The sequence below is a fragment of the Ovis aries genome, chromosome 6, assembly GCF_016772045.2.
Source record: "Ovis aries strain OAR_USU_Benz2616 breed Rambouillet chromosome 6, ARS-UI_Ramb_v3.0, whole genome shotgun sequence".
Classification (NCBI taxonomy): Eukaryota; Metazoa; Chordata; class Mammalia; order Artiodactyla; family Bovidae; genus Ovis; species Ovis aries.
In genome coordinates this window covers 112,114,668-112,138,201 of record NC_056059.1, presented here as the reverse complement: position 1 = coordinate 112,138,201, position 23,534 = coordinate 112,114,668, and the positions used below count along the sequence as shown (strand labels likewise).

Genomic DNA, 23,534 nt, shown 5'->3' with positions numbered 1-23,534 from the left:
AAACCTGAAAAAACAGAAAAGGAGGGATTGGATGGAGGTACATTCATACATTGCTACTGATTATTTTTTTCCTTCAAAGAGTTTTCTTCTTTTAATGGTAATGCTTTCAAGCAAAGGTTTGTAAAACAGAAAATCTGAAAGATGCATAAAGAATTTAAAAGAAAAGAAAAAGACTTTTGTCCCATTGCTGCCAGAATCAATCGTGGCTGACACGTCAATTTCCTCTCGCTTTGCTCTGTTCTTTCTCAGCCTGCTTCTCACCATCTCCGGCTTTGCTGTTATTCATCTGCCCTGTTTTGCTCTGAGCAGTGCTGGTGACCTGGCAGATGGGGTCTTCGGAGGCCCCTGGGGCTGAGCTGCCGTCCACGCAGTGACCACAGGTGTGTTATTTCTCTTCTCCAGTACAGATGTTTGCATAGGTCTGTTCTGAGAGTCTGAAAGCATCAAGCACCCTCTGCACAGACCCGCACCACCTTGCACGCAGGCTCAGTGCCCAGGTCCAAACCCCTCCGCCAGCCAGAAGCCTCAGGTTCAACGCCCCTATCTAGGTGATTCAAAGACTGCTTGACATAAAAAGGAACATATTTGAGTCAGTTCTAGTAAGCTGGATAAACCTAGAGCCTTACACAGTCAAGTACGTCAAAAAGAGAAGAACGGATATCATATTTGAACACATACATGGAATCTAGAGAAGTGGTGCTGACGACCCTGTTTAGAGACACAGACTAGAGAACAGGCTTTGGACACAGGTGGGGTGGGGCAGATTGAATTGAGAGAGTAACGCTGAAACATATACACTACATTATGTAAAATAGGTAGCCGGGAATTTGCTTCATGATGCAGGGAGCTCAGCCCAGGGCTCTGTGACAATCTAAAGGGGTGGGATGGAGTGGAGGGTGGGAGGGAGGTACAAGAAGGAGGGGACATATGCATACTTATGGCTGATTCGTGTTGATGTATGGCAGAAACCAACACAACATTGTAAACCAGTTGTCCTCCAATTAAAAATAAATTTTAAAAAATAAAAAAATAAAATTGGAAACAAATTTTAAAAAATAATAAAATCCTTTGGCAGTTGTGACTGCTTCTCAGAGCAGCTTTCATGAGACCCTGCTTATTGTTTAATTCCCTGTGAGTTGTGAGCAAGAGGCAGGAGGAGAGAGCCTTTCTGGAGCATTCCTGGGCCTCCCCCCTGCAGACCGCTCGCCATCTCCGTGAATCTTGCAGGTGGATGGTAGGTCGAGGGCAGGGGCGTCAGCAGGCTTTGTGCTCCTGATCCCAGGTCACTGCGGGAGACTCTCAGACCGTCTATTTCTGTGTGGGTCCCAAGAAAAGAAGCCATCAGTCAAGGCTCAAGGAAGGGTTTTGTTTTCTCTGTCTCTACGAAATGGTCCAGCTTCACTACATGCCCTGGCATGCACTGGATGTCGCCCGGGGTGATGGCCGCACCCAGGCCCCGGCCACACGGGGTCCAGGGGCAGCAGGACAAAGGCTAGAGCTGCCAACCTCCGAACAGCCTGGGCCACAGTGTGTGCAAGTGTGGCACACGCCGTGTCCTCCAGGGGCACAGCCAAGCCAGCAGCGGGCGGCCGGGAACCCGCAGGTCAGTTAGGGACAGCCAGGGGCTGGCAGACAGGGCAGAGGGGCCAGCGGGGGCCCGGGGGTGAATGAGAAGTCCCGGGAAGGACTTCTGGGAGCCTGGAAGACGGGAGATTGGGGTAGAAACAAACAGGTGAGTCCTTCCTAAGTACTGAGTCGCTTGGGACAAACATGTTGACCAACCCAACATTTACTAAACTCGGTGCTATCTCTGCAATAACTGTATTATTCGAGCTCATGTGAGATAGGGACTGTTCAGATATTATGGGCTGGCGCTCTGCCCCAGACTCCGGGGCAGATGGCAGCAAGCAGACCCCAGGTCTCTGTTCCCAGGAGCTCCTCTTCTACTGGAAAGGGCAGACAGGAAAGAACTAGACAGGTTAGGTATCTGAGATGACAGGTGCCCCAAAGAAAACCGCAGCCACATTGATGGGGAGCCTTGAGAAGGGCTGAGACCCCAGGGGGAGGATGCAGCCAGCACGCAGCCTCAGGGCAGTGTGCTGGGGCCTGGGGGCCACAGGAAGGCTGGAGCTGGGGGGTGGCAGGGGGCAGATCATCAGAGGCCACCCTGGGCACTTTCCAAGCTGTTCTGAGTCTAGGTTGAGGTGGCGACCCTCAGGGACTTCTGAGCAAAGCTGGGGCAGGATCTGGCTTCCAGGGTGAAAGCCTGGCTCCCCTGGGCGGAGAAAGAGACCATCGTGGTGGGAAAGAGAGAAGGCAGGAGCGCCTCACTTACTGATGAAGATTCAGGGACCCGGGAAGGGCCTTCAGCATCTGATGGCTCCATGAGGGTCCGGCATCCTTGAGTGACTTCCCTTCGCGTTTAGAGGTAGAGCGCATGCGCGGAGGCGAGCCCACGCGATCTCCCTCCCCTCCCATCACAATTCCCCCACTCCTCCATCACTTTCTAGTTTTCTTTCTTGACTCCTCAAAAGGCGTGAGTCAGGAGTTCAGGTGGGCACCTGGCTCTGCCGCATTTAGTCCTGATACCTGCCGTGCGCTCAGCTCACCTGGTCAAATCCTGGTCATCTTTCACATCCTGGACTATCTTTTCTTAGCGAAGTCATTTCATGCCCCGTCCACTTTGGTGGCATTGCTCACCTTCAGGGGTCCCTGCCTTTCGGTAATCTCCCCTCCAGGCCGTGGAACACCCATGGCCTTCTCACTTTCCACTCATCAGCCCTTCAGCTGGGCCCGTGATGATCTGGCAGATGACATGGACCCCTGCTCATCAGTACTTTGTGAGTTCAGTAAAACACTTTCCCAGGATCACACAGCTAATACACAGATAAAGATCAGGATTGAAGCTTCTGACTCCAACTTCCCTGTAACCTCAGGGCTTGGACTCTCGTCTTGGTTTAGCCCAGGACCTGAGTGCTTCTCACTTCTTTATTTATTCCTGGGTGCGCTGCCTCTCTGCTGCTGTGTGCAGGCTTTCTCGAGTTGCAGGGAGCAAGGGCTATTTTCGTTGTGGAACACAGGCTGTAGTGCACAGGGGCTCAGTGGTTGGGGCACACGGGCTTAGTTGCATGTGGAATCCTCCCAGACCAGGGATCAAACCCACGTCTCCTGCATTGGCAGGTGGATTCTTAACCACTTGACCACCCGGGAAGTCCGTGGGTGCTTCTTAAGCATAAGGTGCTTCCCGGCCTTATTCTGACCTGTAGAATCACAGCTCCAAGACCGACTTGGGACTCTGGTTCTGTCTGTTAGTGTAATCAAGAACCCCAGCTTCTTATTACCAAGTGTACTTTTGAAACACATTACGATGGGGCTCCTTCCCAGAGGAGGTTCCTAAAAGAAAAAAATCGAGGAGAAAGTGAAAACAAGATTCCAGGAACTAGTTCAATTGTAACTGCAGCTCCTCCTCAAACGCCGTCTGTCTTTTACAAAAGGAAACTGCAACTGAAGCTTAATATTTATTTATGTGAATTATTCGGGGGGCCTAACGGAAGGTTCCTGAGTTTCCACCGAGAGTGTAATTTCCTGGAAAACTCTAAATGGCACTGCCTGATGAGCTTTGACCAAGTTTGAATTAAGGGACACTTGAAAAGAACACCATCAAAGGGGCTGCGGGAAAATCCCTGAAGGCCCTGAAAGAAGAGACAGAAGACCAGAAAGGTTAACCAAGCTCTCTGAAGGCACACAGCTGGCAGGTGGTACAAGGGGAACCAGACCCAGCTCCCAGTACCCCTGGCTGGTATTTTTCCATCTGAACGATGAGAGTGTGCCAGGGCAGTGTGGGTTCTGCACAGAAACAGAGATGCTCACACTTCAGAGGGAAGGTGCCCTGTAAACACCACATCAGTGACAACCCACTCTAAAAATAGTGCATGGCACGCACTAGGCACTCAGTGGATAGTGGTTAGCTGATTGCCTGACCCCAGCCTCTCATCACCTGGAAATTGAACTCTCTGTACTGTTTCATTCTCTGCCTTGTTGGATTAAGTCTGTGCAAATCAAGTTCCCACTAGTCAAATGAAAACATGGCTGATGATTTTGAAAAATAATTACTGTGGAATCAAGGGAGGCAGACTGATCATCACTCTGCCATCTCCTTTCTTCTCAGAACCTTGGTTTCCTCATCTGGAACGAGGGGATGAGGTATCATCCCTCATGGTGGTGTTGGTGACAATTCAGTGAGATATTGCACAACCCCTGGAAAAGAGTCAGTCAGCATTTTGGTTGATGAAAATGAACAAATGAGTGATGGAGGAAGTGGTTTGTTCTGCCTCAAATCTGGAATTTATCCTCCCTCCTCCCAACCTCTTGCTCTATTAAGTGTGCAACAGCTATAGTCAGACGTTTCCTGAGTGAAAAGTCAGTGGTTGGAATGAGAATGTCCGTCCAAATACACTCTACTAATAAAGGCAGCAATGAATGACAAATAAAAAAAGCCCCCACAGGACCCACCACTTTTCATCAAATGTGATATATTGGCATTTCGCTATGAAGATGTTTGGTTACAAGTAATAGAAAAAATGAAAATATGTAGCATAAATCTTATAGAGATGTTTGCTGCTCATAGTCACTGGTGGAAGGAAGGCAGTGTGGGCTGGAGTAATTCTCCACTGCTCCTTTCATGCCTGCTGTATGTGGCTTCCAGTCTCAAGGTGAACTCATGGCCCAACATGGCTGTTGGAGCTCCAGCCATCAATCAAATTCTGGCCAGCAGGTAGGAGGAAGTGGTGAAGAACTACCATCTCCTTTTGTGATGGTTCATTCAATGTGTCACCTGACTGGCCACAGGTGCCCAGTTTAAACACTGTTTCTGGGTGTCTTTGTGAGAGTGTTTCCTGATAGGATTAGCATTTGAATGAGTGGCTTTAGTGAATTAGATCACCCTTCCCAAAGAGGTAGGGCGTTGTCCAACCTACTGAGGGTTTGAATGGAACAAAAGGTTGAGTAAGAAGAGATTTCCCCCTCTTCTTTCTTCCTGCTTGAGCTGCGACGCTTCATTTCATCTCCTCTGGGATTTACTTTATCAGCTTCCCCGGTTCTCAAGCATTCAGACTCAGACTGGATTATACCACCGACTTCCCTGGGGCTCCAGCTTGCTGTGGGGAGATCGAGGAACTCCTCAGCCTCCAAAGTCACGTGAGCCAATCTGTAGTAATAAATCTCCGTATAGATCTCCTGTTCAGTTCTGTTTCTCTGGAGAACCCTCCTAATACGCCTTCTAAGGACATTTCCGAGAACTGCCTACTCCACTCTAGCTTCATTCGGCTTGACCATAACTTAGTGAAGCGGGGCACACCTAGCTCCGAGAAAGGCTGGGAAATGTGCTCTTCCCTGGAGGAGGCGTGGGTCACTGCTTTTCTGAGGTCGCTGTGAGTGAAACAAGACGGGGAGATGGACACTGGTGGACAAGTGGCAGTTACTGCCAGTCACATTCTTATTTGTGTGCTGCTTGACTGCTTGTCTAGTTCTGGACTGCTCTTTCTTTTTGAAATTTATTTTTTGGCCTCGCCGTGTAGCTTGTAGGATTAGTTCCCCAACCAGGTATCGAACTGATGCTCCCTGTAGTAGAAGTCCAGAATCCTCACCACTGGACCGCCGGGGAATGCCCACTTCAGGGCTTTCCCTAGGCCGATTCTAAATGTTGAGGTGGGGTGGGATAGATGCTTTTTTTCTTAAATGAAGCTCTTATTTAGTAACCCGACATATGTACCTGACACCTGGGCATGTGCTCCCCTTGAAATAGGGGTAGGACCTGGACCCTGTCCTGTTCTAGGGCTCCCTGCCCCAGAGTTAGAGAACCACACTCAGAGCAGAAGTCCTTTGAGAAAAGGCTTCTGGTGATGGAGGAGTAAATGGGCTTTTATCAGGTAGCAGCTGTTTCAGATACACATCCTGGTGGTGCCCTTTGTTTTGCAAAGCTTGATGCCCACACCTCTCCAGCCTCAACACTCCTTCCGGAAGCAGGGCTAATCTTACTACAACTGTTCCTAATCATAAGCTTCTGGTCTGGGCTTCTCCAGTGTTCTCTCTTCTCCCACCAGGGGCTGGAAGCAAAGATCCCTGAGCTCAGGATCTGGAACCCTCTGTCCCGTCTTCCAGTGACTCCCTAGCTACAGTCTCCTGAATTCCGTGTGGCTCCCGGTGCCCATATCAAGGACCACGTGAGTTTCTGCAAAGAAGGGAGAGGGGGAGATCTGAGCCTTGGTGTGTGAAAGAGGGTGGTACGGGGGGTGCTTTGCTGGCCCTGGGAACACTGGCTGTAGGCACCACTGGGGCATTTGGGAGGTGGGTAAAGTGAGGGGCAGGGGAATGGCAACCTGCTCCAGTATTCTTACCTGGAGAATCCCATGGACAGAAGAGCCTTGCAAGCCCCAGTCCATGGGGTTGCAAAGAGTCGGACACGACTGAGCGACTAACACTTCATAGTGGGGGACAGGGTGCCTGAGAAGCCAAACCTTGTGAAGAGGGTCCTGAAGGGGCAAAAAGATCCAGGTTTATTTGGGTCTCCTTGGAGCTTAGTGGGGGAACCCTTTGGGCCGACCCTCAGTGATGGGGAGCTAGGACCATGGTCCCCAACCTTTGTGGCACCAGGGAGCCGCTTCATGGGAGACAGTTTTTTCCCATGGACTGAGCGGCCGGCGCGGGAGGGGAGGGGGGGTGGTTTGGGGATAATTCAAGTGCATTGCATTTATTGTGCACTTTATTATTATTACATCAGCTCCGCCTCAGATCGTCAGGCATCGGATCCCAGGGGTTGGGGACCCCTGAGCTAGTGTTGAGAATCATTTCCCTGGATGCTCTCTGGGGAGTCTTTTAGCCTTCCACATTATGGCCCAGATTTGGGGATGAGGCCACACCCCCCTGATCAGAGTGGTACCCCTGGAGCTCCACGTTTTGCAGACCTTGTAGCAATTTGGAGGTGATGGTGCAAGGGTGTTGGTGTCCTGTGATAAGCTCTGTCCGCAGAGGCAGGAGAGGGGCCTCCCCAAGTGGCTTTGTGGTCATGGGTGTTACAGCAGCAGCTGAGGACATGTCAGGTTCTGAGTGGGGGGGGGGCGGCAGGGGACAGACACGTTTGGTTTGTGCGTGTGTGTGCTCAGCCATGTCTGACTCTTTGTGACTTCATGGACCAAAGATCCCGCCAGGCTTCTCTGTCCACGGAATTCTCTAGGCCAGAATACTGGAGTGGGTTGCCTTTAGGGGATCTTCCCAACGTGGGGATGGAACCCGCATCTCTTGAGCCTCTTGCATTGGCAGGCTGGTTCTTTACCACTGCACCACCTGAGAAGCCAGACGCCTTTGAGGACTCCCCAAAATACCTCACTGGTACTCTAAAAGGCATCTGATTTTCTGCCTAGGTAGGCAGAGGGGGCAGGGCTTGGAGACTCCTCACCGGGACATAAGCGTAAATGAGACTTCATTTTGTAGACCTAGGATGCTGAGGCCAACAGATGTTAGCTACATATAATAATTGCCCTTCTTGCCAGCAATTGGAAGGAAACAACACAAGGAGAGATTAAATCTCATGGATGTTCCAAAGGCCAGACCCCTTCAACAGAGAGGAAAGAGCCAGAATCCTGATTAGGACACCAAGGCCCTCATGAGCCAGCTTCTCAGCACCCACCCTGGGCGGCCTCTGGTCAGGCTCCTCTCTCCCACTCTACACACCCTCCTGGTCCCCAGCTCTCCTTCTGGAGCGAGGCACCGAAAACTAGTGTCATCCTGTCACTCCTCTACTTTATAACACTGACGACTCCTCCGTTGCCTGCAGAGTGGTCCAAATGCCTTAGCATGGTTGGCGTGTGAGCCCCTTCATAGCCTGGCCCTCCCAGCCCCCTGCTCTAGTCTCATCCCTCACTCCTCATTTTCTCCAAATTCTAGACACTTTGCAGTTGAGCCCTACAATGTCACTGACTGAATCTGAGTGTTATCAAACCCAAGTTAAGTCCCTGAAGCACGGTGAAGCCAGACATACTGAAACATCAGAGTTTGGAGCAGAAAAAGGTTTATTGCAAGGGCCAAGCAAGGAGAGTGTGCGGCTCATGCTCGAGTAGCCCGAACTCCCTGATGGTTTTGGGGGAAGAGTTTTTATAAGCAGAATTTGCAGGGAGGGCTGCAGGGTGTGTGACCTGCCTCTGATTGGTTGGTGCTGAGGCTGTAGGGTGGTGTTCCAGGAATCTCAGTCATCAGCTTCCTGATTCCAGTCAGAAGGGTCCACATCCTTGTGCTCAGCCTGAAGTTACCATTCCCCACCTGGGCTCCTGCCGAAGAACTCAGAGATACATGTCAGATTGTTCTGCACACCCCTTCAGGAAGAGCCAGGTCCCTGTTCTGCTGCTGTGCCATTGTTTCTTGACCGCCTTTCCTCTGTGTCTGCATTCCCTCACTCCCCTGATTAGAAACTGTTTGGATTTGCCCTTTGGAACTCAGGGAAGCTATAGGAGGCTGGAGCCTTTTTGCCGCAAATAAGAAACAGAAAAGTTTTGGGTCTTTGCTTCCAGTCTGAAGGTTTTTGAGTGTTCCCCTGGTAAGCACTTTCAGCTGGGAGGCAGAAGGTGGGGTATTGAAACAAATCATCCTACGTACATATCTGTTCAGGTCCACTTTCCCTCCTGGACGGAACACTCTAGAAAGGCAAGGACTGTCACCTGCTGTGTTCCTGCCACCCAGCACCTCCTGGCACATAGAGGCTGCCCCAGATTTTTTTGTTTAATTTGCTTGTATAATACCTGCTTCCTATGATCATCTTAAACAGGAAATGAAATATTGAGAGTCATGGTTACCTTAATAAACGGTTGGGCTGCCGAGGTGGTGCTTGTGGTAAAGAACCGCCTGCCAGTGCAGGAGACATAATAGACACGGGTTCAATCCCTGGGTTGGGAAGATCCCCTGAAGGAGGCATGGCACCCTACTCCAGTATTCTTGCCTGGGAAACTCCATGGACAGAGGAGCCTGGCGGGCTACAGTCCACAGGGTCACAAAGAGTCAGACACGACTGAAGCAACTTAGCACGCATGCTGTTCTTACTGTTGGAAAAGATAGTACAGCCTGAGGTTGGAGCCTCAATTTCCTTCTCTGGAAAATGGGGATAACGTTGCCCTCGCTGGAGGGTTTAATTAAATAAAGGAATGTATGGAAAGCACTTTGCTCGATTCTTGAACAGACAGACAGTAGATGGCCATCAAATGGCAGCAGCTAGCAAACTGTCCCATGGATGTAATCACCTGTCTCCCTGCATGCTCACTGTTACTTGATGTCAAGGGAAAAATTAACCAGTAGTCAATCTAAGAAAGAAATGGAAAATTTTACTCATAGCAAACTGAGGATCATAACCCAGGGGAAGTCAGTCTCTCAGAGAGCTCTGAGAACTACTCCAAAGAGATGAAGGGGGTGGCCACCCACTGTATACGTGACTTTGGTGAAAGGAGTTTGTGCAGTGAATCACCCATCTCATAGAAGGTTGCTGCTGGCCCCGAGGGATAATCGTCTTAATGGATGGTGTGAGGGCTTCTCTACGAATGGAGAGATGCAAGAATCCAGGCTCATGAAACACTCCTCTTGAGAGTATCTGAGTGCAAGAAGGCCCAGTTTTCCCAGAACACACAGCATCTCATTCTGATCGTTGTCCTGGATGCCTAGCGGGTGCACTGCAGGTCAGGTCAGCCGCTGCAGCAGCTAATGGCTCAACTGTTATGGACAGGGTGACAGGCAGCTTTCTTTATTTTATAATCACTTCCCTTTTGGTCCTAATTTCAACCAAGGTTTGGGAGGCAGTTTGTGACCAGTTTGTCCCACAGTGCTGGGAATCCTCATACCCAGGTCAGGCAAGGCTTTTGTTGACAGGCCACTCAGTGTGCTATCACTGGACTGAACCCTGTTAACAATAAGCAAGGGCCCTCAGGACGGCCGAGTGGTCTAAGGCGCCAGACTCAAGCTAGAACAATAAGCAAAAGCCTCTGGACAGCCTGCCTCACTGCTCTGTTAGGGTCCAGGAGATGGTTCCCTCTTGCTGCTTCTTCCCATACCTAGACAGACAGCATTACAGTCACTCATCTTATAGAACTCTACATTTGGTCAGTCGTTTCAAGTCACCTAATCATCATTAATTTAATCTGAGGCTCAGTCACATATAACGCAAGAAGCAATAGTCTCATAAAATGGGCAAAAGACAAGGAATATAGCTGGTGACATTAACAGCGTGTTGCCACCAGTCAGAATGGCTGCTATTCAAAAGTCTACAAGCAATAAACGCTGGAGAGGGTGTGGAGAAAAGGGAACCCTCTTACACTGTTGGTGGGAATGCAAACTAGTACAGCCACTATGGAGAACAGTGTGGAGATTCCTTAAAAAACTGGAAATAGAACTGCCTTATGACCCAGCAGTCCCACTGCTGGGAATACACACTGAGGAAACCAGAATTGAAAGAGACACGTGTACCCCAGTGTTCATCGCAGCACTGTGTATAATAGCCAGGACATGGAAGCAACCTAGATGTCCACCAGAAGATGAATGGATAAGAAAGCTGTGGTACCTATACACAATGGAGTATTACTCAGCCATTAAAAATAATACATTTGAATCAGTTCTAATGAGGTGGATGAAACTGGAGCCTGTTATACAGAGTGAAGTAAGTCAGAAAGAAAAACACCAATACAGTATACTAATGCATATATATAGAATTTAGAAAGAAGGTAATGATAACCTTGTATGTGAGACAGCAAAAGAGACACAGATGTATAGAACAGTCTTTTGGACTCTGTGGGAGAGGGCGAGGGTGGGATGGTTTGGGAGAATGGATTAAAACATGTATATTATCATATGTGAAACAGATTGCAAGTCCAGGTTCGATGCATGATATACAGGGTGCTCGGGGCTAGTGCACTGGGATGACCCAGAGGGATGGGATGGAGAGGGAGGTGGGAAGGGGGTTCAAGATGGGGAACACATGTACCCCTGTGGTGGAATCATGTCAATGTATGGCAAAACCAATACAATATTGTAAAGTAATTAGCCTCCAAAAATAAATAAATAAATAGAAAAAAAATAACGGTGTGTTGCATGAGAACTCAGTTGTGTCTGACTCTTTGCAACTCCAGGGACTGTAGCCAACCAGGCTCTTCTGTCCATGGGATTTCCCAGGCAATAATACTGGAGTGGGTTGCCATGCCCTCCTCCAGGGGATCTTCCTGACCCAGAGATTGTAATCAGGAAAGGTTATTTTTGAATTTATACTGGATCTGCTTCTGTGACTTTAACCCTCATCTTGCTACTTTTGTTATTGTCCGTGTATGTAATGGCCTGCCTCAGGGAGATAACTGTGTATATAATGGCCTACCTGTGAAGGACTTTAAGGAAGTGAAACTAGCACCTCCCCCTGCCTGAGACTTGCCATTGTAGGGGACGTTTGTAAGGACTGTATAGTCTTTTTATCTTGTTGCCTCACCTCCCACTAAATCTAGTCCCTTAAAAAAAAAAAAAAACCTGGCATCCAGGCCCCACAGGATGGTTATTTTGAGGTGCTAGCTTGCCATCTTCTTGGTCAGCTGGCTCCCAAATAAAGCCCCTTTCTTTTCTCAACACCTTGTCTCAGATTTATTGGCCTGTTGTGTGATAAGCAGAGTGAGCTTGGACTGGGTAATGGGACCAAACCCCATTGTCTTATTTCTCCTGCATTGGATATTCTTTACTACTGAGCCATCTGTGAAGCCCACTTTTAGGGCATAAGTAAATATTTAAGTGTAAACTCCCATCTGGTGTAGCACAGTATCTCCCCAGGTCATCTGGCCAGTCTGTTGGCAGCAGTCACTATCTCAACGGGAAATATGTTGGCCTTGTGAATAAAGCTCACTGATGATCTCTGCATGTACAAGGTGAGAGTGGGTCTTCCTGACCCCTTATAGGGTTGAGGCAGGATTATTATCTTCTAAGGAATTACTTGGCTGGAGCCAGTAGGAGAAAAATAGATCTTCATGGTTGAGCAGGTCTGGTTAAAACATAATGCAGGTTCTGATGCACACCAGAGGGGAGGGAGAAGCCCAGATGGCAGGAAAAAAGCTTTAAATTTTTCTTGCCTTACCTTAAAATGTGAATTTCTGTCTCTTCACTCCCTTTGTCTTCTTGATGAACTTATGTTGTTGTTCAGTCACCAAGTCATGTCTGACTCTTTTAACCCAACAGACTGCAGCAAGCCAGGCTCCCACATGTCCTTCACTGTCTCCCAGAGTTTACTCAGGATGCTGTCTGTCTCATCCTCTGCTTGGCCACTTCTCTTGCCGTCAACCTTTCCCAGCATCAGGTTCTTCCAAGGAATCAGCTCTTTACATCAGGTGGCTGAAGTGCTGGAACTTCAGCTTCAGTATCAGTTCTTCTAATGAACATTCAGGGTTGATCTCCTTTAGAACTGACTGGTTTGATCTGCTTGCAGTCCAAGGGACTCTCAAGAGTCTTCTCCAGCACCATTTGAAAGCATCAGTCGGCACACAGCCTTCTTTATGGTCCGAATCTCACATCTATACATGAACACCAGAAAAACCATAACTTTGACTATATTGACCTTTGATGGCATCACCAACTCAACAGACATGAGTTTAAGCAAACTCCAGGAAATGGTCAAGGACAAGGAAGCCTAGCTTGCTGCAGTCCATGGGGTTGCAAAGAGTCAGACATGACTGATTGATTCAACAGACAGAACAGAACCCTTACAGAGTTGTGATATAACCTAGTCAATAGAACTACAATGAAATACACACCTCTGTCAGTCAGTTCAGTTCAGTCGCTCAGTCGTGGCTGACTCTCTGCAACCCCATGAATCGCAGCACGCCTTACAAATTGTCCATCACCAATTCCTGGGGTTCACTCAGACTCACGTCCATCGAGTCAGTGATGCCATCCAGCCATCTCATCCTCTGTCCTCCCCTTCTCCTCCTGCCCTCAATCCCTCCCAGCATCAGAGTCTTTTCCAATGAGTCAACTCTTCGCATGAGGTGGCCAAAGTACTGGAGTTTCAGCTTTAGCATCATTCCTTCCAAAGAAATCCCAGGGCTGATCCCCTTCAGAATGGATTGGTTGGATCTCCTTGCAGTCCAAGGGACTCTCAAGAGTCTTCTCCAACACCACAGTTCAAAACCATCAATTCTTTGGCACTCAGCTTTCTTCATAGTCCAACTCTCACATCCATACATGACCACAGGAAAAACCATAGCCTTGACTAGACAGACCTTTGTTGGCAAAGTAAGGTCTCTGCTTTTCAATATGCTATCTAGGTTGGTCATAACTTTTCTTCCAAGGAGTAAGTGTCTTTTAATTTCATGGCTGCAGTAATATCCAGTAATTCCCAGAAGGTCCTTTAGATCACATACGTCACTCCACTGAAAAGATGCCCACTCATCTCCGTGACCCATTTCTGAGTCTTGGACAATTTCTTTTGCATAGCAGAGATGAGACTATATCCAGCTCCTTCAGCCTCCCTGGCTTCGAGCCTTACAAATCCTTAGGATGTTAATAGTTGTAGGATAAATATTATGTTATATTTGTGGGATAAATATTTAGCTTGTGGTTCCAAGAGCCCTACCCCACTAGAAATTGAAAGTAACATTGAGGGGTAGGGGTGAAAGAAAGGTTGACAGAGAGCGAACAGGAGCAGAATAATTGCCTCCATTCGTTGCCTACTGTGTGCCAGGTATGTTGCACACATCATCTCATTTAATCTTTGTAAAACCTTTATTTCGTAGGTGAGGAGGCTGAAATTCAGAGAGGTCAAGTACTTACCCAAGAGAATACATGAACACGCTTGTTGCTCTGTTGGCTTGTATGTGTCATGTTCTCCTTTGTGAGAGGTTTGGCTCTGGGGGGCCAGGGGTGTCCTTTGTCTCACTCTCTGCTCTGTGTCTTTGCTGAGTCTTGTCCACAGCAGGGGCTGAGTCAACGCTGGTTACGAGCAAGAGAATGAATGAGTGAGTGAGTGAGTGGATAGAGCAGCAGAGCTGGGCCACATTCCCAGGGCTGTTCAGCCTCCACCTCCCAAGCTTTCCCTGCAAAACACACCTCAGTTTTTCACTCTGGCATGAGTAGCTGGTTGGGACTATAATGTAACACTTTAATTGCTCAGGCAAAAATAAATAGGGTTTCAAGTAGCAAAAAAGTGTAGTGGGTTTAAAGTAAATATCTGATGATAGCTTAGGTAGCCAAGTGTGAAGCAGAATAGAATTTTGAAGAGAATGCTTTTTTAGAAAGTCTCACAATGAGGGAAATATGCTAGGAAATAAGAGGAAAAGACAAGGTTTGATAAACGACTTTCTTCATAAGTTTTGAAATGATTATGTGTGATTCAGTGTGTAAAATATAAAACTTCCCCACAACTGTCCCTGACACAGGGTGACTGACTTTTTTAAGTATATTTTGGGTCAGAGTAACTAGAATATCCAGCTGCTAATGAGGAACTGTGTTACTGAACTCAGATTCAGCTGCTTTTTGCTCAAGAATCTAGGGTTTTCCCAGCAGTAGAGTGGATGAGAATCTGCTTACCAATATAGGTGACATGGGTTCAATCCCTGGTCTGGGGGGATTCCACATGCAACTAAGCCTGTGTTCCGCAGCCCCTGAGCCCGCATGCTGCAACTGCTGAAGCTCATATGCCCTGGAGCCTGTGCTGTACAAAGAATCTGCGGCAGTGAGAAGCGTGCACACCACAACTAGAGAGTAGCCCCTGTTCTCTGAAACTACAGCAAAGCCCTTGCAGCAACAAAGACCCAGCAGAGCCAACAAAGAAAAATAAACACATAAATAAAATTTTAAGAAAAGAATCTCTTAGGAAAGAAGAATACAACACTGAGCGACGAATGTTGGGTGAAAGGAAAGACAGATTTGCTGAGGAAGCCTGAAGTCCTGGGGAGAAGGTGGACTCACACCCCAAAGACCTACCTCCCAATTCCCCAGGTTTTGCTCAGAGTTTGAATAGGGAAAAGAAGAAGGGGCTGTGTGCTGAGCTGGGAGGAACCTTCTATTTTCAGAAATGATTGTCTTGATCACATAATTTCAAGTAGCCATCAGGTCTTCCTTGCTGTTGAAACATTACCTGAGCCATAAAGTGTGAAAGTGTTAGTCTCTCAGTCGTGTCCAACTCTTTGTGACCCCATGGACTGTAGCCCACTAGGCTCCTCTGTCCACGGAATTCTCCAGGCAAGAACACTGGAGTGGATTGCCGTTTCCTTTTCTGGGAGACCTTCCTGACCCAGGGATCGAACCTAGGACTTCCACGTTGCAGGCAGATTCTTTACTCTCTGAGCCAAATCTCTGGTTATCTAGGAGGGCTCTGCAGGATCCAGCTAGGTGTCAGGGGCTGAGTAGATACTACTGAATGGATGAATATATGAAGGAACAATCTTAATAGATGCTTAATAAGTGCTTTCAGATGCTGATGGAGACAATGCAAATTAGTAATTCTTTAGAGGAAAGTAATAACGGTAATTATTCCCAGATGGGCAAAACAGCGTGTGCATAGATGTAAGCTTTTTTGTTTTTCTGGTTTGTGGCTGTTTTGCTGCATTATGGTGTCTTTGTGGATGCGCGAGGGTCTTCCAGTTGTGGTGAGTGGGGGCCACTCTCCACGCGCAGTGTGCAGGTGGCTCACTGCTGTGGCTTCTCCTGGTGCAGAGCACGCGCTCTAGGGCACGCGGGCTTCAGTAGATGTAGCTCACTGACTCCGTAGTTGTGGCACACGGGCTTAGTTGCCCTGAAGCATGTGTGATCTTTCTGGACCAGGGATCAAACCCATGTTCCCTGTATTGTCAAGTGGATTCTGAACCTCTGGACCAGCAGGGAAGTCCTGGATATAAGTTCTGTGTTGCATAAATTAAAAGTTCCTGGGTGGATCTTTTTGGAGCTATGATAAAAACTGAAAAGTAGAGAATCAGAAATTGTGGAATTTTCCTGCCTACTTCCTTCTGCAACCTCTCAATAGCATTTGGCTGGAAAGAACCTTGCCTTCCTCAAGAAAATGAGAGTGAGTATCCTAACACTTTATAATTCTCTCACCTTTTGCTGTTCTCCTGTTTCTCATACGGTTACTAAAGGCAAATTATGACTCCCCATCTGAGTTAGTACATGTTAAAAATGATGTCAGAGGGAAAGCCAGCCCTAGAGATGAGGCATTTATTCCAAAGTCACCAAAGACAGAGTCAGCACATAAAGTATAAAGCTACTCCACACCTGCCCCATTAAATTGCGACTGAGTTTTCCAAGCTCCCCCCAGGTTTCGTGTTTGGAATCCAGGCTCGGAGACACTGTCTTTGGCCTGGCCCCTTCTCTCTCTTTCCTCCTCTTGCTCCAAACTGGATTGAAGATTTTCCTCTCCATCTTTGAGCCAGCATGCAGTGGGCTTAATGGATGAGTTCCAAGTCTTAGCTGAAGCCTTTCAAAGTTCAAGAATGTATTTCTAACTTTTGGTTATTAAACACCAACAATACTATTTTTTTTGGAATCTAAGCCCAGAGGCAAGTGGAAAAAAGCAAGATTAACAGGAAATCATGAGGTAAAACATTTATAAGAGAACCCTGCCTTGTGTGAACCCATTCCTTTCAAAACTAGTGGAATTTCTATTAAGAACAATTACTCTCTTCCTCTTTCTGTCTCTGTCTGTCTCTCTCTCTCCCAGATGGTCTTCACACAAATTTCAGTCTTAAGAAGATAAGTCAGTAGATGTTGAGAGGATACTGATTTATTTTTCTATAGAGTCATATGCTGCCATATTTGTTAGTCATACAAACAAAATTTTTTTGGAACACAATTACTCATAGAAATTGTCAGGTTAATTAGAATAATATACTCATTAAGCTATTTTGTTTTAGTCTTAGACACAGAGGAGAATATTTAGTTCTTCATAAGGAACCTCTTGCCTTAAGAGGTTGAATTCAACAAGGATTGTTGAATGACCAGGGGTTGTGTAGTGACAATAAATGATATGTCCGTCAACACTTCATTTCTAATGTTACATAACCCTGACAACTTTTCTTGAAACCTGAGTTCGTTATTGCAGTCCTGCTTTACTTTTTCCTTTTATGGTTCACTCTAAGGCAGCACTGTCCCGCAGACCTGTCTGTGATACTGGAAATGTCCCGTCTGCACGCACTGTCTGAGGGTGGCCTCTGGCCTTCTGTGGTCATTGAGTACTGCCGTCGACCAATGAGGAACGTGAAGTGCAGGGGTTTACATGACCTACTAGGGACCACACTAGTTGTTCACGACTGAATCTGAATGATTCTTCTAGCTCTTTCGAGGGTGACCTGTTGTCTCACGTTTACATTTTGTCTGGGCAGGAAACGTGAGGAGCAATTTCAGAAAGGGAGACCTAATTTTTGCATCTAATAACTCAGTGTGTCTATGGGAACAGCATCACCCTCTCTGGCCTCGCCTATAACAGATGATATAGAAATTCAGTTGCACTAAATCCAAAGGTATTCACCTCACACTCATCAGAGTGCTGTTGCTGCTGCTAAGTCGCTTCAGTCGTGCCCGACTCTGTGTGACCCAATAGACGGCAGCCCAACAGGCTCCCCCGTCCCTGGGATTCTCCAGGCAAGAACACTGGAGTGGGTTGCCATTTCCTTCTCCAATGCATGAAAGTGAAAAGTGAAAATGAAGTCACTCAGTCGTGTCCGACTCCCAGCGACCCCATGGATTGCAGCCCACCAGGCTCCTCTGTCCATGGGATTTGCCTGGCAAGAGTACTGGAGTGGGGTGCCACTGCCTTCTCCGCACACCCATCAGAGTGGCCATCATCAAAAAGTCTACAAATAATAAATGTTGGAGAGGGTGTGGAAAAAAGGGAACCCTCCTACACTGTTGCTGGGAATATAAAGCCACTAAAGAGTATGGAGATTCCTTAAAAAGGTAAAGGTAAAGATATGATCCACTCCTGAGAACATATCTGGAAAACCTGAAAACGCTCATTTGAAAGGGTAGGTGCACCCCAGTGTTCATAGCAGCAGTTATTTCCCATGGAAGACATGGAAACAAGCCAAGTGCCCGTCAACAGATGACTGCTTTAAGAAAACGTTATATATATATATATATATATGTCTCCCATATGTGTGTGTATATATAACTCCCAGATATATATATCTTCCATATGTGTGTATATATATATATATAATCCCATATATTATTCAGTGATAAAAAAGAATGAAGTATTGCCATTTGCAGCAACATGGATGGACTCAGAGATATTATACATAGAGAAATAAGTCAGGCAGAGAAAGACAAATACTATATGATATCACTAATATGTGGAATCTAAAAATTGATACAAATGAATCTATATACAAAACAGAAAGAGACTCACATAGAAAGCAAACTTATGGTTACCAAAGAGGAGCGGGTGAGGAGGGACATATTAGGAATGTGAGATTACCAGGTACAAACTACTATACATAAAACAGATAAGCAACAAGGATTTACTACATAGCACAGGGAATTATATCCAATATCTTGTAACAACCTATAATAGAATATAATCTGCAGAAAATTAAAAAAAAACCTCTGTGCTGTACACCTGTAGCTGATGCAATATTGTAATGCAGCTAGACTTCTATTAAAAAAAAAAAGAAAATAAATTCAGTTGTGCTGAATAGTGAGACTTTTGGATTAGAACTCTAAGCCAAAGTGAACAGAACAAATCGTTAGGTCCTGTTGCTATCTGCCTAAGGTTGCTCAGAACACATCTTAATATTGTTCTATTTTTACTATTTATTCATTCATTTATTAAACACCTGCGATGGTCCAGATAGAGTAGGTGTTGAGGGGTATGAAATGGATAAAAACAGTTGAAGCATTCAGTGTCTCCAGGAATACCAGTGGCCGACCCTTTCAATCCACACTACACTATCTGTTGGGAGAGTACAGGCCAAGAGAGTTTCATGTTGTCTTGATGAAGGTGAAAACAGAGTATTTTACTCTTCTTTAATAATCTACACTAAATCTATTTAATAGAATAGATCTATTCTACTTAAGAATCTATTATTAATCTATATTTGAGCCGGCTTAGAGCTCAACGTTCAAAAAACAAAGATTGTGGCATACAGCCCCATCACTTCATGGCAAACAGATGGGGAAACAATAGAAACAGTGACCGACTTTATTTTCTTGGGCTCCAAAATCACTGCAAATGGTGACTAGAGCCATGAAATTAAAAGATGCTTGCTCCTTGGAAGAAAAGCTATGACAAATCTAGACAGTGTATTGAAAAGAAGAGATATCACTTTGCCGACAAAGGTCCATATAGTCACAGCTGTGGTGTTTCCAGTGGTCATGTATGGATATGAGAGTTAGACCATAAAGAAAGCTGAGTGCTGAAGAACTGATGCTTTTGAACTGTGGTGTTGGAGAAGATTCTTGAGAGTCCCTTGGACTGCAAGGAAATCAAACCAGTCTATCCTAAAGGAGATCAGTCCTGAATATTCATTGGAAGGACTGATGCTGAAGCTGAACTCCAATACTTTGGCCACCTGATGTGAAGAGCTGACTCATTGGAAAAGACTTTGATGCTGGGAGGGATTGAAGGCAGGAGGAGAAGGGGATGACAGAGGTGAGATGGTTGGATGGCATCACTGACTCAATGGCCATGGATTTGAGCAAATTTAGGGAGATGGTGAAAGACAGCCTGGCGTGCTGCAGTCCATGGGGTCACAAAGAGTTGGTGGACACGACTGAGCAACTGAACACCACCACCACTATCTGTTGGGAGAGTACAAGCACAGAGGGTTTCCTGTTATCTTTTGGGGTGTTTTTGGTGTTTTAGGATAATCATGGGCTCTGGAGGCCACTCTGGGTTCAAATTCAGTGCTTCGCTTACTAGCTCTGTGACCTTGGGCAAATTACTGAAATTTTTAGGCTTATCTCTAAGACGGAGATAATAGATTGCTGTTATTATTGGTAAGACTACATGAAATAATGCACATAAAGCTCTCAGCCTACTGCTTCATTCGTAACAAACATTTTTTAAGTTTTAGCTATTACCATTATTGACTTTCCTGGTGTCTCAGTGGTAAAGAATCTGCCTGCAATGCGGGTGACTCAGACTCGATCCCTGCATTGGGAAGACCCCTGGAGAAGGGAATGGCGACCCACTTGAGTATTTTTGCCTGGGAAATCTCATGGACAAAGGAGCCTGATGGACTACAGTCTATGGCATTGCAGGTCAGACATTACTTATTACTATCATTGTTATTAGGAGTAAAAAAGAGCCTCCTGAGGCATAATTATTTTTACTTTGTAGACGAGGAAACAGGCTCAATGAGATGAAGCAGCCAAGGTCACAGGGATAAAAAGGAACAGGGTCCAAATTCGAGGCAGGAGAGCTGGCTGCTCCTGGGAGGAGCTCATCTCTGGGCCCCACTCAGAGAGGGCTGTCTTTGAGCAGAAGTGTGGGGGTCTCTGGAGGTGTTCCAGCAGAGACCTGGAGCAGCTGATTAGATGTGTCAGGGAACACCTAACCTCTCCATGCCTATAGTACAGGTTTCAGAATTTTCCTGAGCTAGGAAATATCCTAGAAATATGCACAGTCAAGCTCAGTTTAAACTTTCAGTTTTCTTGCTTTCAAAAAAAATTATTTACTTGGTGCCCTGGGTCTTGGATCTTTAACCTTTGCTGTGATCTTATTTGCTATAAGACCTTTGCAGGATCTTATTTGCAGCCTGGGAACTCTCAGTTGTGGGTTGTGGGATGTAGTCCTCTGACCAGGGATTGAACCTGGCCCTTGCATTTGGAGGGTGGAGTCTTAGCTACTGAACCACCAGGGAAGCCCGAAGATCAGTTTAAAAGTGAAAGTGGCTCAGTCTGTCTGACTTTTTGCAACCCCATGGACTACATAGCCCATGAAATTCTCCAGGCCAGAATTCCCTTCTCCATGGGAATCTTCCCAACCCAGAGATCCAGCCCAGGTCTCCTGCATTTCAGGCAGATTCTTTACCTGATGAGCCACCAGGGAAGCCTTTTTTTTTTTTTTTTTTTTACTTAACGTTGTCAAACAAATAATGCTCTTTTGAGCACCTGTTCTCTGCTAGATTCTGGGGTAAGTGAAAGAACTATTAAGTCAACCTTCCTGTCCATCATTTAATTGTCAGTCTGCCAGTGGAGATGGCAGGGTGTGTGTGCGTGTGTGTGTGTGTGTGTGTGTCTGTGTCTGTGTGTTAGTCGCTCAGCTGTGTTCGACTCTTTGCGACCTCACACTGTAGCCCGCCAGGCTTCTCTGTCCATGGAATTCTCCAGGCAAGAATACTGGAGTAGATTGCCAATTCCCTTCTCCAGAGGATGGCAGGTAACTCCCAGCAAATGAAAGCTCCGTGTGTTTGGACTTATAGCGGCTGTCTGTGTGTGTATATGGGAGCAAGGGTGGCTCTTTGTGGGTGTTCTAGCTCCAGCCACTAGCATTGCGGTTGGTACACGCTAAGGAACCAAAGGATTTGAATTTGGTTTTACTTGGGTAAACTAAAAAAAAAGTCTTGGAATCTGGCAATAAAAGCGTCTAAGGCAGCAGAGGGAGTCATCTGAGGCAGGTCTGAGTTGAAACCAGAGAGATAAGAAGTTTTCAGAAGTGCAGCGGTGTTCAAACACGCTCACCCTGCCTCGAGGAGGAGTGGGTGCTGGGAGGAGGGCGTGTGCGCCGGAGCCCGGCTCTCGCCGCGGGAAATGGCAGCACTTGGGTCTCCAGGGGTGCCCCGGGGCACGTGGGCAAAGCTGCTCAGCCGGTCCAACCCGGAGCGCGCGTGCAGGACCCTTAGCCGGTCCCCACCGGGGCCCCGGGTTGCGTGCTCGGCCCTCCCGCCGCGGCTGCGTACGTTTCAGGAAGCGGCGCGTTCCAGGGGCCGCATCCTCAAGTCCCCGCCCGTGAGCGCCGGTGCGGGGGCGGGGGGCGGTCTGCAACAGGTCCCCGCGGCAGCCCCCACCCCGGGCGTCGCTAGCGCGCCTCCAAGGCCGGCGCCTTCCAGGCCCGCCCTGTCCCGGGGTCTGTCTGGCAGGCGCGCGGGGCTGCGGGGCCGCCTCTCCGGAAGCCAGCCCGGTGGTCCCCGAAGCCGACTCATAAATCATTTATGAGCCAGGGCGGGGTGAGCCGGGTGGGGGCGTAGGGGGGGCGAGGAGAGAGCTGGGGGCGGGTGGGCGGCGGCGGCGGCGGCGGCCGCTAGACCTGAAGGAGAGCTGGACCCAGCGCGCGGTGAGTAGACCCTTCGGAGCCCAGAAGGTGTCTGCGGCCCCGACCCGGGGGGCTAAGCGCCCCCTCCCACAAAGCCGGGGGGCGGCAAATTGGGGGGAAGGGTACGCTCTGAGACCCCTTTCCCAACCCCCGGCTCTCTCCCCGGCCCGCGGCAGGTGATGCCAGCCCAGAGAGCGGCAGGGGAACCCGAGGGGCTACAGGGCGAGGTGGACCCCGCGGGAGTTCGGGGCAGGGCGCAGACGCGCGCCAACTTTGCGGGCTGCGTGCTGGGTCTTTCCACGCAGCGGAGAGGGGCCGGCAGCTGTTGGGTGCGAGCCGGAGATGGAGGCTCGAGCGCGACTGGGACTCCGAGGCCACCGGCTCGCTCTCTGAGAGGAGGGCGGACCAGGGAGGCGGGTCTGGGGCTTGGGAACTGGTGGTCGGTGAGGGGAGTCCCCGGGGGAGGGGGAGGTTAGTGGAACGAGGGGTGTGGGGCACTGACTTTACCGGGCTGGACAGGGAGAGGGGTTCCCTTCCTCTGACTTGCTGAAAGGAGTACGGAGTGCTACCGACTAGCACACGTGGGGGCTCTGGGGGTGCTGTGGGCAGCCTTGTCGCCGTGCCCACGTGCGAGCGCAGTCACCCCTGGCTTGAAGCATCCCTCGGTCCACTCTGGGCGCTCCTCGCAGGGACCTTCAGCGACTGCCGGACGGAGAACGGGGTGTTTGGGGCGCACCCCGGCCCGCAAAGCGCCGGGGAGGACAACAAAGGGAAGCGTGGACGGAGGAAGAGCTTCGCGGTGCCGGGGAGTCGGGGCCCGAGGTCAGTTTCTCCAAGTTCTCGCCGAGAGCGGCGGCAGATCGGGTCGCGGGAGCCCGGGGCGTACGGCTCTCACCCGCGACCCCAGTCCACGCCAACCTGCGCCAGCGGCGGCCAAGTTACTCGGCACCCCCCGGTTTCCCCGTGTGACGAAGGATTCCTGGAGTCTCCGGGTTTCGCGCGCCCGCTGGGCCGGCTGCGCATCCTTTGTCCAGCAGGCCTGGAGAGGCTCCTGGCGCCGGGGGCGCGCGGGCAGGAGGGGGCCCCGGGACGGCGGAGGGTGGCCGGGAAAGGGGGGAGCGAGCGGCGCCGCCAGTTCGGAGTAGCAACAGGTTGTGCCCTGTAGCCCGCGGCAGCTGCTGAAACTCGCCCCTGCCCCATCGCGTGGAAGAAGGTTTTCCCAGGTTCCGGAGACTGGCGTCTGAGCTTGGTTAATTACAGCAGGTGTGTGATTGGGGTCCTGGAACGTCCT

General features: G+C 48.6%; 1 protein-coding gene across 44 annotated transcripts in view; it reads left to right on the top strand.

The window, feature by feature from the left end:
- The first annotated feature begins 1,487 nt into the window (after positions 1 to 1,487).
- The window catches only part of PROM1 (prominin 1), a 146,310-nt gene continuing 124,263 nt past the window's right edge, over positions 1,488 to 23,534 (top strand). For 14 of the 44 annotated variants that reach the window (XR_009601103.1, XM_060417440.1, XM_060417434.1 and 11 more), the window contains exons 1-2: positions 22,234 to 23,065; positions 23,409 to 23,506. The gene's annotated coding sequence lies outside the window, so the exon portion shown is untranslated. The other 30 variants (XM_060417455.1, XM_060417452.1, XM_060417441.1 and 27 more) reach the window with 9 other exon arrangements.